Source organism: Camellia sinensis, chromosome 2 (assembly GCF_055761805.1).
Source record: "Camellia sinensis isolate YWXY chromosome 2, ASM5576180v1, whole genome shotgun sequence".
Classification (NCBI taxonomy): Eukaryota; Viridiplantae; Streptophyta; class Magnoliopsida; order Ericales; family Theaceae; genus Camellia; species Camellia sinensis.
In genome coordinates this window covers 57641555-57657951 of record NC_138962.1, presented here as the reverse complement: position 1 = coordinate 57657951, position 16397 = coordinate 57641555, and positions in this window count along the sequence as shown.

Here is a 16397-nt window from a genome sequence, read left to right as displayed (position 1 = left end):
GGGATACGTAGGCAACTTCATTCTGAAGTCCAGCCGTAAAACACTTCAAATTCGACTGTGTCCATGTGACGGTTCTGGTCTTTGTCTTCTCTGTATCCGAGAATTTGGTTGTAATTGTCACTGTGAGGACTGGTTGCCATGTGCTACGGCGCTATTCAGACTAGGGGCAACTTTCCATTATCGTGCAGTGCTGCGGTGCTATTGAAACTAAGGGCAACTTTCAGTTGCCATGCAGTGCCGTTCAGACAAGGGGCAATTTTTCATTATTTTGGATATGAGGTTGTGCATCTCAAGAGTAAATTCTGCGCTCGTTGAGCAGTGGCCATTTGTAAAAACAGTTTGAGAATTTTTAATGAAGTTGACTAATTTTCTCAAAAATTACTCCATTTTTCCAAAACTGGACCATTTCTTGGACCCAAAAAAGGAAATTTTTCAGTGCTCATAACCTGACTTGCATGATTTCAAATCAGAAAATTGAACAAGCATGTTAATCTAACTCTCATTTTGGTCAAAATTGTTTTAGTAGAAAGTCAAAAACAAAAAATGGTCAAAATGATGAACTACGGGCATAGTTGAGCCAGGTTTTCTATCTTTTTCCCATTGCCAACATACTTGCCAAGAAGGGCACTCATACCTGCCGGAAAAGGGTACCACTGAAGCTAACCGCAAAAGGGAAGAAAGCTCTCACATCCTCTAAGCAGTGAGGTATTGAACCAAGTGCGAAGCACGAATTGGAATGGATCAAGATATTCCACTCCCTCATCTGGATATATCTGATCACGTCCAAACTCCCCAGCAGAGCATCGTCAACCGATGTCAGCTGCAGATTTGCTACACACCTAGTTGTAGCGCAACCCCTCTGTGGGAGAAATTCACTGTTGTGAACAAGAACAAGAATATGGTAGAATACCAGGGGCAAGAGCCCACAACTTCTTGCTTATCCATCAACCACCCAGGGGAGGGATAAAAAATGAGAGATTGAAGAATAGAGAGATGTGCGCTGAGAGAAAAAGTGAGAAAAAGGGCTTTTTTAGAAAAACAGAGCTTGAGGGGGAAACAATACCCGGAGAAACTGGCTCCTCGTGCACCGAGAGGTCTCTTGCCTTTATAACACTGCTGAGTGTTGTGTTTGTGTGTTTTTGTTTGTTTCGATTCTTGTTATGAGTCATTTGAGTGTCAATAGATGTGTTTAGGTTGTTTTACCTTATTTTTCCTTTGTTGAGTTGTGTTTAGGTTGTTTTTCCTTGTTTTTCCTTTGTTGAGTTGTGTTTAGGTTGTTCTACCTTTTGTTTTCCGTTGTTGAGTCGTTTTGGTTGTGGTCAGTTGAAGGCTCAATACCCGGTTGAGAACCCTTTTCTCATCTCACTTTCAAAAAATCATTTTGTGCTTAAAGTGCTGTGCCATTCTCTGCATTTGTGCAAAACAAAATTTGTTCTTTCATAAAACCGCAGGGTTCAACCCAGGTCATATGAGAACAGTAAAGACCAGGACCCACGTGAAGCTATGAAAGTTCCGGGCTGCAAAGCAAAAGAAAAGAGGGAAAATTTGGAGCGCCTGAGCTAGTTTCAACTTCTGCAAGTTTTGCCACTACATCCCATATGTTTAGAATGAGCTGTGTACCAAATAAACCGAGTACTGTGTTACGGGCTGTGTGTTCAGAATGGGTAGTGTGCTGTATGAGCTGTGTGTCCAGAGTGAACAGAATACTGTGTTGATTGTTTCAAAGCCAGAATGGCAATCAGATGTGCTCTTCTTGAGTACCATTCCCTGCCGGAGGCATCTTGGCTGTGTTTACAATGAGTTCCTAGGGAAAGTTAGGAATAAGATCAGGACGAAAAACGACATTTGTGGTTTCTACATGCAGATGTTGCTCCTTGTCAGTATTTTAGAACCTTTATACTGTGAGTTGAAGGTAAGTATTCGAAGAATACAAGAAGAGATCCCCGTCAGAGTAAAGCGGTTTACCGCCACTCACTCCATGAGGTGCTTTCTAAAGTGCCGCTTTGTCTGTTTATTACATTCCCTAAACATCATGCTCTACATTGCTTGTAACATGTACTGTGTCATCGCACTTATTGCATTTATTTGCATCTTGTGTTATCCTATATCATTTATCCTTTTACGTCGAGCTGCGTTTAGGATCATTGTCCTCCGGGACTTTCTCAGGTTGTGTTGTAGACGCGCTGGGTGGGTTGTTGGACCTCCTCTCACGATTTCAGCGTGGTTTGAGTGCCCCGTTCCTTACGCGATTTCAGCGTGTTTGGAATTTATCTCAGGACGCGTGGTGTGCGGGCCTGGGAGGGTTTTATCTAAAGTTGCGTTGTAGACACGCTGGGCGGGTTGTTGGACCTCCTCTCATGATTTCAGCGTGGTTTGAGTGTCCTGTTCCTTACGGGATTTCAACGTGTTTGAAATTTATCTCAGGATGCTTGATGTACGGGCCTGGGCGGGTTTTATCTCAGGTTACGTTGTAGACGCACTGGGTGGGTTGTTGGACCTCCTCTCACGATTTCAGCGTGGTTTGAGTGTCGCGTTCCTTACGCAATTTCAGTGTGTTTGGAATTTATCTCCGGACGCCTGATGTGCAGGCCTGGGTGAGTTTTATCTCAGGTTGCGGTGTAGACACGCTAGGCGGGTTGTTGGACCTCCTCTCACGATTTCAGCGTGGTTTGAGTGTCCCGTTCCTTATGCGATTTCAGCGTGTTTGGAATTTATCTCAGGACGCTTGATGTGTGGGCCTGGGCGGGTTTTATCTTAGGTTGCATTGTAGACGCGCTGGGCGGGTTGTTGGACCTGCTCTTATGATTTCAGCGTGGTTTGAGTGTCCCGTTCCTTAAGTTGTAGACGCGCTGGGCGGGTTGTTGTCCATAGAACCGTGCTTATATGCACATCAAACAAACCATACTCAGATACGTTAATAACCCACATCAAAAATACAGTTTCACAAAATTCATTACAGACAGGATCATCCAAAACGAGTCAACCTATAACAGACTATGTACAGACATGCACGAGGCCCTTGCCAACAAGACAAAACATAAGTACATAATAAAAGGGCAAGGATGGTCTCATGCGTGAGGCATAAGGCTGACTCTCCCAAAACTCATGTTGTCCCTAGCAGACTTCACTAGGGTTCGGTTTGTACTTCTCTTGGCTCACCTACAAACACATGAATGAACGTGAGCAATAGCCCAGTAAATAATATCAAATACAATAATTACATAACAATATAGAACAACATGTGCCAAACGGCCTTTGGCCCAATTCACATTCCTACTTAACATATATATATACTTATACAAAATTTAGATCAAGTAACTGTAGTTCCAACATACTGGCCTTTGGCCCATTCAGGTTTCCATTCCTGTCATTTATGTCAAAACGGCCTTCGGCCCATTCATTTATGTCAAAACGGCCTTCGGCCCATCCATTTATATCAAAACGGCCTTCGGCCCATCCATTTATGTCAAAACGGCCTTTGGCCCATTCATTTATGTCAAAACGGCCTTCGGCCCATTCATTTATGTCAAAACGGCCTTCGGCCCACTCATTCATGTCAGAACGACCTTCGGTCCATTCTTACATCAAAACGACCTTCGGTCCATTCATTCCTATCAAAACGACCTTTGGTCCATTCATTCATTCCTGTCAGACTTTTGTCCACAATCCCAATTAACAACTCATAAAGTTTATAAGGGAATAAACAATTGGACATTGACAAGCTTTTAAATATTGATATTACTCACAGTGATCGGCTTGTGGATTTGCCCTGGAGCTTGACCCTACACATTTCATGAATACAAAAGGGTCACTAACAGTTCAATCCGTTCTTTAATTCACATATTCCTCTTTAGGCTTTATCTTTATCTCATCAATTCATTTACGATGCTTAACACATGCCTAAGAGTGATTACAAGTGAAAGAGAACGGAAAACGAAACACAGGATGCATGAACAAAATTTCAGAAAATAGGGTCCCCGCTCGAGCGTCAATTTACCCGCTCGAGCGGACCCTTAAGGCCTGCAAAAGTACTGGTTGCATGAAAAATACGCTCGAGCGTTAAATAGGGCGCTCGAGCGGAAGGCCTGTCAAAATAGCTCCCACGCTCGAGCGTTAATTACCCCGCTCGAGCGGACATCAAGTCTGCAAAAAGTACTGGGAGCCCGCATTTCCCGCTCGAGCGTCAGGCTCCCTGCTCGAGCGGACCTCAAAATTCTGGAAAACCCAGAACTGTGTTCTTGGGCTTCATTTCAATTTCCCAGCTATCATTCTCGCATGCAAAGGCTCAGATTACTCATAGACATGTACTAACATGGTATAAGCATAATTTACAACATATTGAAGCTCAATTTCTTGATTTACCTACATGCATGTCCCAAAACATGACAAACTCATCACCCATATAACAAATTCATGCATTCAAGCTCACATCTTTAATTACTCGAACATGCAAGGCCATCTTGACTTCAATTCCATTTCAAAGATGCAAATGGTGCCAAAACTCAACAAAACCAAGCTTGCATGCATGATCACACTTCAATTTTTGCTTAATTGACATGGTACATGCCAGATTATGCAACTTAAGGCATTTCAACAGAATTTTTATGCATGCATGGTCATATCTCATCAAGACCAATTTAAATCATACTCTTAATCACAAAAAAAATACTTGAGCTCACAAGATTACATGTTCAATTCATGAATTCAAGAGTCAAAGGCTTACCTAGAAGCTCAATCTTCACAATTTAAGGTAAATTCTTGAGCTAGCCTCCAAGACCACTAAGCTTTAGGACCAAAATCTCAATTTCCTTCACCCTCTCTCTCTTAGCCGACCCTCTCTCAAGTCTAAGAGTTTTTCATCAGCCAAATGAAGTGTTAAAGGAGAGAAATGAGGGTGTAGTTGACCCTTAACAAGCACCCATTCAACATTAATTTATTATAAAACAATTGGGCACTTAATTTATCAATTTAATCAGTTTAAATTGACCAGGATAAATTTTCAATTAAATTTCACCGTAGGCTCTAAGAATTATGCCAATCACAGTGGCGTAATCAATTTCGGGTTCTGTGGCCGATAAGGCCCTCAATTTAATTCCCGAAGCGGACTATTCAAACAGATGCTCCTACGATGAGCAGATACGAATTCAAAATCACATATTATCACATAATGGCACACAAAATCTTGCTGAACACATAACCATAAACCAATTAAGGACCAATTTAGCATAATACAGAACAGGGGTATCACAGTCTTCCCCCCTTTAGGAAGTTTGGTCCTCCAAATTTAAGTTACCTTCGTCGGGAAACAAATGTGGATAGCGTAGTCGCATTTCCTCCTCTTTTTCCCATGTAGCATCCGTCCCATAGTGTTCCTTCCATTCTACTTTCACCATTGGGATGGACTTGTTTCTCAATTCTTTCACTTGTCGGTCAACAATTCTTTCTGGCCATTCAGCGTATTCCATATTCTCATCAATAGTTACCCGATGATAGTCAATCACATGTAACAGGTCTCGGAGGTAACCCCTCAACATCGACACATGAAACACGTTATGGATTTGCTCGAATCCCGGTGGCAAAGCAACTCTATAAGCAACTGGACCAAGCCTTTCCAAAATTTGAAATGGCCCAATGTAACGGGGCGACAACTTGCCCTTTTTCCCAAACCGGACTTGGCCTTTCATCGGAGAAACATGGATGAACACATGGTCGCCAACCTCATACTCAAGAGGTCTTCTCCGAACGCCTGCATAATTCTTTTGTCGGTCCTGAGCTGTTTTGAGCCTTTGGCGAATAGTCTTGATTTTCTCAAAAGTGTCTTGCACAATTTCTGGTCCAAGCAAAGCTCTATCCCCGACCTCTGTCCAACAAATAGGTGATCTACACCTCCTACCATACAAAGCCTCGTAGGGTGCCATACCGATGCTGGAGTGGAAGCTGTTATTATAGGCAAATTCTGCAAGTGGCAAATAATCTTCCCAACTCCCCTGAAGATCCAAAGCACACATGCGAAGCATATCTTCCAAAGTTTGTATTGTTCTCTCTGACTGTCCATCTGTCTGTGGGTGGAATGCGGTACTGAACCTTAGTTCTGTTCCCATAGCTTCCTGGAAAATCTTCCACAATATAGATACAAATTTCGGATCTCTATCCGACACAATGGATACCGGAACTCCGTGTAAACGGACAATTTCATCAAAATAAATAGTAGCCAACCTGTAAGTAGTAAATGTAGTTTTGACAGGCAGAAAATGTGCAGATTTAGTCAGTCTATCAACTACAACCCAAACAGAATCCATACCTCGGGAAGTCCGAGGTAGGCCAACAACGAAATCCATAGTCACATGTTCCTACTTCCATTCAGGAATAGGGAGAGGTTGAAGTAGACCGCCTGGTTTCTGATGTTCAGCCTTAACTTGCTGACACTGAAGGCACTTGGACACATATTCTGCAATCTCTTTCTTCATTTTAGGCCACCAATAGGTTTGTTTCAAATCCCGATACATTTTATTGTTACCCGAATGCATAGCAAATACAGATCTGTGGGCTTCATCTAAAACCCTCTTCCTTAGCTCCGGAATATCTGGGACACATATTCGGTTTCGAAATTTCAACATTCCATTCTCGACACTGAACTCCGCTTTTGGGCTAACTTCAAATTCATCAATTACCTTTCTGAGGAACTCATCTTCTTTCTGTTTCTGCTTGATTTCATCAACAATTGCCGGTTCGGCTGTAATAGCGGCTATCAATCCGCCCTGTTCACATACCACCAATTCAATTTCAGACTTTTCAAAGTCTTGCAAAATCTCCATTTGTTCAGTAAGCAAACAAGCCATATTCCCTGTTGATTTTCTGCTCAAGGCATCCGCCACTGTATTAGCTTTCCCGGGATGATATTGAATCTCTAGCTCGTAGTCTTTTATCAGTTCTAGCCATCTTCTCTGATGCATATTCAACTCTTTCTGTGTGAAGAAGTATTTCAGGCTCTTATGATCCGTGTAGACTTCACATTTTGCTCCATACAGATAATGCCGCCAAATCTTCAAGGCAAAAACAACTGCGGCCAGTTCTAGGTCATGCGTTGGATAGTTCTTCTCGTGTGGCCTCAACTATCGGGAGGCGTAAGCAATAACCTTTCCGTTCTGCATTAACACACAACCCAAACCCTTATAAGATGCATCACTGAAAATCACAAAATTTTCCGTACCTGAAGGTAGTGTCAAAATTGGTGCAGTGGTCAATCTTGTCTTCAATTCCTGAAAGGCTGATTCTCTTTCACTATTCCACTCAAATGGCTGTCCTTTACGTATCAATTGGGTAAGAGGTACTGCTAATTTCGAAAAGTCCTTCACAAACCTCCTGTAGTACCCAGCTAAGCCCATGAAACTGCGAACTTCTGTCACATTGGTCGGTGTAGGCCAATTCACAATTGCCTCTATCTTCTGTGGGTCCACTGAAATTCCTTCCTTGTTGATCACGTGCCCTAAGAAAATAACCTCATCCAACCAAAACTCACATTTCTTTAATTTAGCAAATAGTCTTCTTTCCCGAAGTATTTGTAAAACAGTCCTCAAATGATGTTCATGTTCAAGTCTATCTTTAGAGTATATCAAAATATCATCAATGAAGACTACAACAAACTCATCAAGGTAGGTCTTAAAAATTCTATTCATTAAGTCCATAAATGCTGTCGGAGCATTAGTCACTCCAAATGGCATAACAAGAAACTCAAAATGGCCATACCTCGTTCTGAATGCGGTTTTCTCAACATCTTCTGCTTTAACTTTCAGCTGATGATACCCGGATCTCAAATCAATCTTAGAAAATACCTGTGATCCCTGCAACTGGTCAAATAAGTCATCAATACGGGGTAAGGGATATTTGTTCTTTACCGTTACCTTATTCAATTCCCGGTAATCAATACACAGGCGCAAAGTACCATTCTTCTTCTTTACAAACAACACTGGTGCACCCCAAGGCGAAGTGCTAGGCCGGATAAACCCTTTATCAAGAAGGTCCTGCAACTGTTCCTTTAATTCTTTCATTTCGGCTGTAGCTATTCTGTAGGGAGTTTTAGAAATAGGCTGGGTGCCTGGCACAGTCTCAATAGTAAACTCTATCTCCCTGTCTACCAATTCCCCTGGTAATTCATTTGGAAACACGTCCGGAAATTCTCTAACAATAGGAATATCATTCAATTCAACACTCTCAGATTGTTCAGACAACACATAGCATAAATAACCCTGGCACCCTTTCCTGATCAGTTTACATGCTTTCATTGCAGATATCAAATAAGGTGGAGGCACTACCCCATTACCCACAAACACAATCTCTTTCTGTTCTGGTGGTTTAAATACAACCCTTTTTGTCACACAGTCTATGGTGGCACAATACTTGGTTAACCAATCCATGCCCAAAATTACATCGAAATGTCTAAAGTTCAAAGGCAACAAATCTATATATAGGGTAGCATCCTCAATATGCATGTCACAAAACCGATATATATATTCACATAACACAGATTCGCCCGATGGAGCAGACACACATAACAAATATGGCAATAACTTTAGGGGTCTATTCAGTCTAGATGCAAATGTATATGTCACAAATGAGTGCGTTGATCCAGAATCAATTAATACAAAGGCATCCTGATTACATATTGAAATAGTACCTGAGACAACAGCATTGGCATTCCGTGTATCGCTCGGAACGAGTGCAAAAACTCTCCCCTGTCTCACTGTATCCCCAGTAGTAGTAGATTTCAAGGTATTTCCCGGCTTCGGGACCGATGCAGTGGAACTAGCAGCTATTTTCCCACCATTTTGATTACAATCTCGGGCTATATGCCCTTGTTTCCCACACTTAAAACAGGCTCCCGATGCACGGTAACAGACTCCACGGTGCCTTTTGCTACAAATGTTGCACATAGGAGCTGTGTCTCGGGAAGAACTTGAAGTAGTTGAGGAGCCCGTGTTTTGCTTTTTCAAAAATTTCTTCTTCGAAAAGAAGCCTTGTCTTTTGTTGCCTTTCCATTCTGTTACTGGCTTAGCTTGTCTGGCTATGTTAGCCTCTGATATGATGGCCCTATCAAGCACCCCAATGTAGGTTTCCAGTTTCAGGACATTCACCCTCTCTAGGATGTCATTGCGAAGCCCTCCTTCAAAATGTCTTGCCTTCTTATAGTCCGTGTCAATTACATGTGGTGCAAACCTGGCCAATTCAGTGAATTTGGCCTCATACTCAGCTACAGTCATGCTGTCTTGCTTGAGTTCCATGAATTCTGCCACTTTCCTGTCCTGGACACACTACGGGAAGTACTTGTCATAGAATATTTCTAGAAACTTTACCCAGTCAACATCCCTATGATTTTCTCGCATCAACATCCACCATCTTCTTGCCTCGTCTTCTAGCATAAAAGTGGCTAGAAGCACTTTCTGAGTCTCCGAACAGGGGAACACTTCGAATAATTTCTCAATGCCGAGGACCCATGCTTCGGCTTTCAACGGATCTAATCCCCCGTGAAACTGTGGTGGTTTCATTTTCTTGAACTCCTTAGTGAGAGATATAATCCGGTCATCATTCTGATGATCTGGCACAGGTGGTGCCGGAGGTGGAGGTGGAGGTGGCGGGTGTGGTTGCTGCCACTGTTGTTGCCACTCCTGTTGCTGTCTCAAAGCTTCTGCCATTTCTTGGATCAGTCTTTCCATTCTATCTAGTCTAGCAGTAGAAGATTCCTCTTAACTCATCACCTCTGGTTCTCACCATCTGATTAAACTTGCATTATATTTCATACAAAAGGTACACAAGTATGCATACACTAAGAAGCACATATTTCCAGATAATTTGCAATGCAAGTAGTTCACAACTTACACACATAATTGTTCATAACAAAATAATTAAGCATATAATCAACGCTTCCAAACTCGTATTTATCACATGAATGCATCCTAGATCTCATCTAGACGCTTATTGCTCTTTTGGACAAGTGTGTGAGTTATTAACTCGTGCTCTGATACCACTCTGTCACGACCCGAACCCGCCCCTATGGGTTAAGGACATGACCGGCCAGTAATCCTGTGATTACCTACGGCATTAGACCGAAATAAGAAGACTTGTCAGAGTAAAGGGGCCAAACGGAAGCAAAAATTTAAAACTTTGTCCATAGAGCCGTGCTTATATGCACATCAAACAAACCATACTCAGATACGTTAATAACCCACATCAAAAATACAGTTTTACAAAATTCATTACAGACAGGATCATCCAAAACGAGTCAACCTATAACAGACTATGTACAGACATGCACTAGGCCCTTGCCAACAAGACAAAACATAAGTGCATAATAAAAGGGCAAGGATGGTCTCATGCGTGAGGCACAAGGCTGACTCTCCCAAAACTCATGTTGTCCCTAGCAGACTTCACTGGGGCTGGGTTTGTACTTCTCTTGGCTCACCTACAAACACATGAATGAACGTGAGCAATAGCCCAGTGAATAATATCAAATACAATAATTACATAACAATATAGAACAACATATGCCACATGGCCTTTGGCCCAATTCACATTCCTACTTAAGATATATATATATATATACTTATACAAAATTTAGATCAAGTGACTGTAGTTCCAACATACTGGCCTTTGGCCCATTCAGGTTTCCATTCCTGTCATTTATGTCAAAATGGCCTTCAGCCCATTCATTTATGTCAAAACGGCCTTCGACCCATCCATTTATATCAAAACGGCCTTCGGCCCATCCATTTATGTCAAAACGGCCTTCGGCCCATTCATTTATGTGAAAACGGCCTTCGGCCCACTCATTCATGTCAGAACGACCTTCGGTCCATTCTTACATCAAAACGACCTTCGGTCCATTCATTCCTATCAAAACGACCTTTAGTCCATTCATTCATTCCTGTCAGACTTTTGTCCACAATCCCAATTAACAACTCATAAAGTTTATAAGGGAATAAACAATTGGACATTGACAAGCTTTTAAATATTGATATTACTCACAGTGATCGGCTTGTGGATTTGCCCTGGAGCTTGACCCTACACATTTCATGAATACAAAAGGGTCACTAACAGTTCAATCCGTTCTTTAATTCACATATTCCTCTTTAGGCTTTATCTTTATCTCATCAATTCATTTACGATGCTTAACACATGCCTAAGAGTGATTACAAGTGAAAGAGAACGGAAAACGAAACACAGGATGCATGAACAAAATTTCAGAAAACAGGGTCCCCGCTCGAGCGTCAATTTACCTGCTCGAGCGGACCCTTAAGGCCTGCAAAAGTACTGGTTGCATGAAAAATACGCTCGAGCGTTAAATAGGGCGCTCGAGCGGAAGGCCTGTCAAAATAGCTCCCACGCTCGAGCGTTAATTACCCCGCTCGAGCGGACATCAAGTCTGCAAAAAGTACTGGGAGCCCGCATTTCCCGCTCGAGCGTCAGGCTCCCTGCTCGAGCGGACCTCAAAATTCTGGAAAACCCAGAACTGTGTTCTTGGGCTTCATTTCAATTTCCCAGCTACCATTCTCGCATGCAAAGGCTCAGATTATTCATAGACATGTACTAACACGGTATAAGCATAATTTACAACATATTGAAGCTCAATTTCTTGATTTACCTACATGCATGTCCCAAAACATGACAAACTCATCACCCATATAACAAATTCATGCATTCAAGCTCACATCTTTAATTACTCGAACATGCAAGGCCATCTTGACTTCATTTCCATTTCAAAGATGCAAATGGTGCCAAAACTCAACAAAACCAAGCTTGCATGCATGATCACACTTCAATTTTTGCTTAATTGACATGGTACATGCCAGATTATGCAACTTAAGGCATTTCAACAGAATTTTTATGCATGCATGGTCATATCTCATCAAGACCAATTTAAATCATACTCTTAATCACAAAAAAAATACTTGAGCTCACAAGATTACATGTTCAATTCATGAATTCAAGAGTCAAAGGCTTACCTAGAAGCTCAATCTTCACAATTTAAGGTAAATTCTTGAGCTAGCCTCCAAGACCACTAAGCTTTAGGACCAAAATCTCAATTTCCTTCACCCTCTCTCTCTTAGCCGACCCTCTCTCAAGTCTAAGAGTTTTTCATCAGCCAAATGAAGTGTTAAAGGAGAGAAATGAGGGTGTAGTTGACCCTTAACAAGCACCCATTCAACATTAATTTATTATAAAACAATTGGGCACTTAATTTATCAATTTAATCAGTTTAAATTGACCAGGATAAATTTTCAATTAAATTTCACTGTAGGCTCTAAGAATTATGCCAATCACAGTGGCGTAATCAATTTCGGGTTCTGTGGCCGATAAGGCCCTCAATTTAATTCCCGAAGCGGACTATTCAAACAGATGCTCCTACGGTGAACAGATACGAATTCAAAATCACATATTATCACATAATGGCACACAAAATCATGCTGAACACATAACCATAAACCAATTAGCATAATACAGAACAGGGGTATCACACGCTGGGCGGGTTGTTGGACCTCCTCTCACGATTTCAGCGTGGTTTGAGTGTCTCGCTCCTTACGCGATTTCAGCGTGTTTGGAATTTATCTCAGGACGGCTGATGTGCGGGCTTGGGCGGGTTTTATCTCAGGTTGCATTGTAGAAGCGCTGGGCGGGTTATTGGACCTCCTCTTACGATTTTAACGTGGTTTGAGCGTCCCGTTCCTTACGCGATTTCAGCGTGTTTGGAATTTATCTCAGGACGCCTGATGTGCGGGCCTGGGCGGGTTTTATCTCAGGTTGCGTTGTCTACGCGCTTGGGCATTTTTTTTTCAGGCCTCTTCTCAAGATTTCAATGTGGTTTGAGTGTCCGTTTCCTCACACGATTTCAGCGTGTTTGGAATTTATCTCAGGTTGCGTCGTGTACGCACCTAGGCGGTTGTTTTCAGGCCTCTTCTCACGATTTCGGCGTGGTTTGAGTGTCCGTTTCCTTACACAATTTCAGCGTGTTTGGAATTCATCTCTAGTTGTGTTGTGTATGCACCTAGGCGGTTGTTTTCAGGCCTCTTCTCACGATTTCAGCATGGTTAGAGTGTCCCCTTCCTCGCACGTTTTCAGCGTGTTTGGAATTTATCTCTGGTTGCGCGGAATGCGCTCCTGATTGGTTTTCTTTGTTCTTCCTCCTCTCACGATTCCAGCGTGGTTGGAGTGAGTTACCCCATTTGCATCTATTGCTCTATCTGTTACATCCATTGCATCATATCTGTTTTATTCTGGTCTAGAAGACCTTAAATCCTCTAAAGGTGCAATTCCTTTGGTGTTTGTCGTGCCCGAACGACTTCCAGTGGTCTGGTATAGCCACCTGCTTGTGTTTGCGGTGAGTTCCTAGGAGACCAACTGAGACGGTGGAAACTAGAGTTCGAATGGCTCATGCCTAGAACGCAAAGGTTCGGGATTTCCGAGACTAAAGTCTGGTTTAAATGCCCAGGGGTATATCCTCGGCTTGAAATCTATATGGCAGCCTCATAGATTGAGATAGCATATGTATACGCCTCAATTCTGGATACTGAACCAACCTAGTCTGTCACCCTGTTGGAGAATAGGGAAAGCTGCGATTATAGTCAGGGAGAAAAGTAGTACCTGCGGTTCAACCGAGAAAAAGGGGAAGGTCCCCAATAGCATGAGGTAGGTTATTGCCGATTGCCCCTGTAAGGTACCTTCACTTCCAAGCTATTACATTGCATTGCATTACATAAATCCTGAATCATCAAACCGGCTTCGCGCAGTGTATAAGTCCAATTATCAAACCGGCTTCGCGCAGCGTATAAGTCCAATTATCAAAATCTTCCTGCATAACATTTTACATTTTTGCCCCTGCTTGCGGGCACGCCTGCGGGCCCATCTCTTGTTTATCTCGCCTGTTTGTCTAAGTCTTCGGCCTTGTCAAAAATGAGTCGTCTCTGGGCTTTGACATTCACTCCCGTCACTTATGACTTTTGAGTTCTGTCAAAGAGGGGCAACTGTAGACACCCCATTTTTGACAGACCTTAAGACTCAGAAGTCATCGATTGAGCGCTCGGTGATTGCGCATGTTGTGCTCGTTCTGAGGTTACGGAGTCTCGGCTGAGAGCCTTGCCTCCGGACTTCAGGACTCTTTTGTGCTTTGCCTCGGTTTGTGAACCAGGTTCTGTTTTCTCTTCCCGAAAGGAGGGAGAGGTCTCGTAGACCATCTCTCAGTGGCCGTAGGCTACGTTTCGTGGTCGTAGACCACTGTTCCCGTTTGGAGACCAGTTTCTGGTTTTCGGAGTCGTCGGTCGTGCGCCTCGGTTCGGGACCGCTTAACTTTCTCTGTTTGCTTCGATTTTTGGCACACACCTTGTTTCCTCTCTCTAGAGGGACACTGTGGCCCGGGAGACCACCTTCGTGGTCGCACGCCACTTTCGATTCTTAACGGCCTATTTTCGAGGCACCCGGCTGCGCGTTTTGACCTCCGAACCCTCGTTTTGCATCCGTCTTGGTTCATTTTTGGCATGGACCTTGTTTTCACTGTTTAGAAGGTGGTACAAGGGTGGGAGACCACCTTTTCTCCTTGGAGACCACTTTTCCCTACCAGTCGATTTTTATTTTCAGGTAGCTGGTCTCCCTGACTTTTGAGCCACATTTGTTGGTCTCCCACCATACCACTAGCATGCATTCGGTTAGGAGACCGCCAAATGGGCTGGCCGACCACCTTTCTTGAGTTTGAACCTTTTGAACTGGTCGGCCGACCAGGGGAAGTGGTCGACTGACCACCTGAACTGGTCGGCCTGCCTCCCTCAGTCTTGTCTCTGTGAGTTGTTGCTAGTTGTGCCAGCTGAAAGGCACAGACTGTATCCTCCATACACGTGTATGGAGGATATGCAACCTTGTTTAGCTTCTCCAAGAAGCTTGACCCCTTTGATTTCTCTATAAGAGAGGGCCTTCCTCTCCTTTAGAGAGGTTCAGATCTTTGTTAAGGCATATATATCTATCTCCCTCTATATCTCTCCCTTTAGGCTTAGAAAGTGTGAAGTTCTTGCCCCTTTGCACACTACCTCTTAGCCTAACACCTCTAACACCAACCTAAGCTTCTTGGAGGGTCTTGAGAGGTCCTAAGGAGTTGCTTTTTTGGTCCATAAGCTGCTGGAGTTGCTGAGCTACAAGGGTAACACCCTATTACCTCTTTTAGGCTTTATTTTGCTTCATATTTTAGCCATATTTTCAAGCATATTTGAGCTTTGTCATAAACTGAAAAAATTCTTATTTTGAGGTCCTTAACATATTTTTTTAAGATCATTTTTCTGTTAGGGGTCGTTTACCTCCTTGCATGCTTCATTTTGCCTTATTTTGAGCCATGCATTAGGGCCTTAGCATTGACCTTTGTTTGGCCTTCTATCCACTGAAATCTAGTGGATTTTCAGTGGCTAGCATACTGTTTTGAGTGCCAAAATGAGAGAGGGTCATCTCTCCCCTTGTTTTGTTTCTAAGCATATTTGGCCTAACAAAGGAGCCCTTATTTGCATGCTTCCAAGCCATGTTTCAGGCCATTTTTTGTGAGCTTTAGGACCTGAATAGGCTCTTTCCAGAGCTTGTTTTTCCATATCGGGTGTCCATCTTGCATGTGTAGAATAACCCTCTTCATAGCCTATCAAAGGAGCATGTCATTCTTGCATGCATTGACCATGTTTCAATGCGTTTTTGGGCTTTATTTGGCATGTCATACCTCTGAATTTTTCTGGTTTAGTGACCTCTTGAATGCTTCATATACTTGTAGTGTAAACCCTCTTCACTAGCTTGTATTGCATGCTATTTTGGTCTTTGATTCTAGCACTTTTTGGCCATGCCTTAAACTGATTTTGTGCATGTTTTGGACTACCTTAGCTCTGTTTTTATGCCTCATGGTCGAATGATGCTTGCTATACATGGTTGTAGTGTAATACCCTTACCTAGCCTTGAGTTTTGGAGCCTATTGCATGCTTATATTGAGGTGTTTTCATGTTTTGGGGCCATTGAACATGTCATTTCAGAGCCTATACCTGTGCTATTTTCTCATGTTTTTCACTCTTTAAATGTGTTTGAGAGTCGTGCTTAAATACCTCATTTATGGACCATTGCATGAGCTTCATTTCTATGCATTTTGAGCCATCATTTTAGACCATTTTCCCATTGTCTTGGACCTGCATAGGGACTGTTTGGGGTTGGTTGGGCCACTTGAGCATTGCTTTGTGTACCTCTAGTGTAATGCACTTCACTAGTTTCGGTATCCGGGCCATCTAGCATGCATTGTGTGAGGTGTTTACATGATTCGGGACCATCTTGCATGTCATTTCAGAGCTGGAAAATGTGTGATTGTATGCCATATTTCATCCCTTGCCATGCTTTGGTAG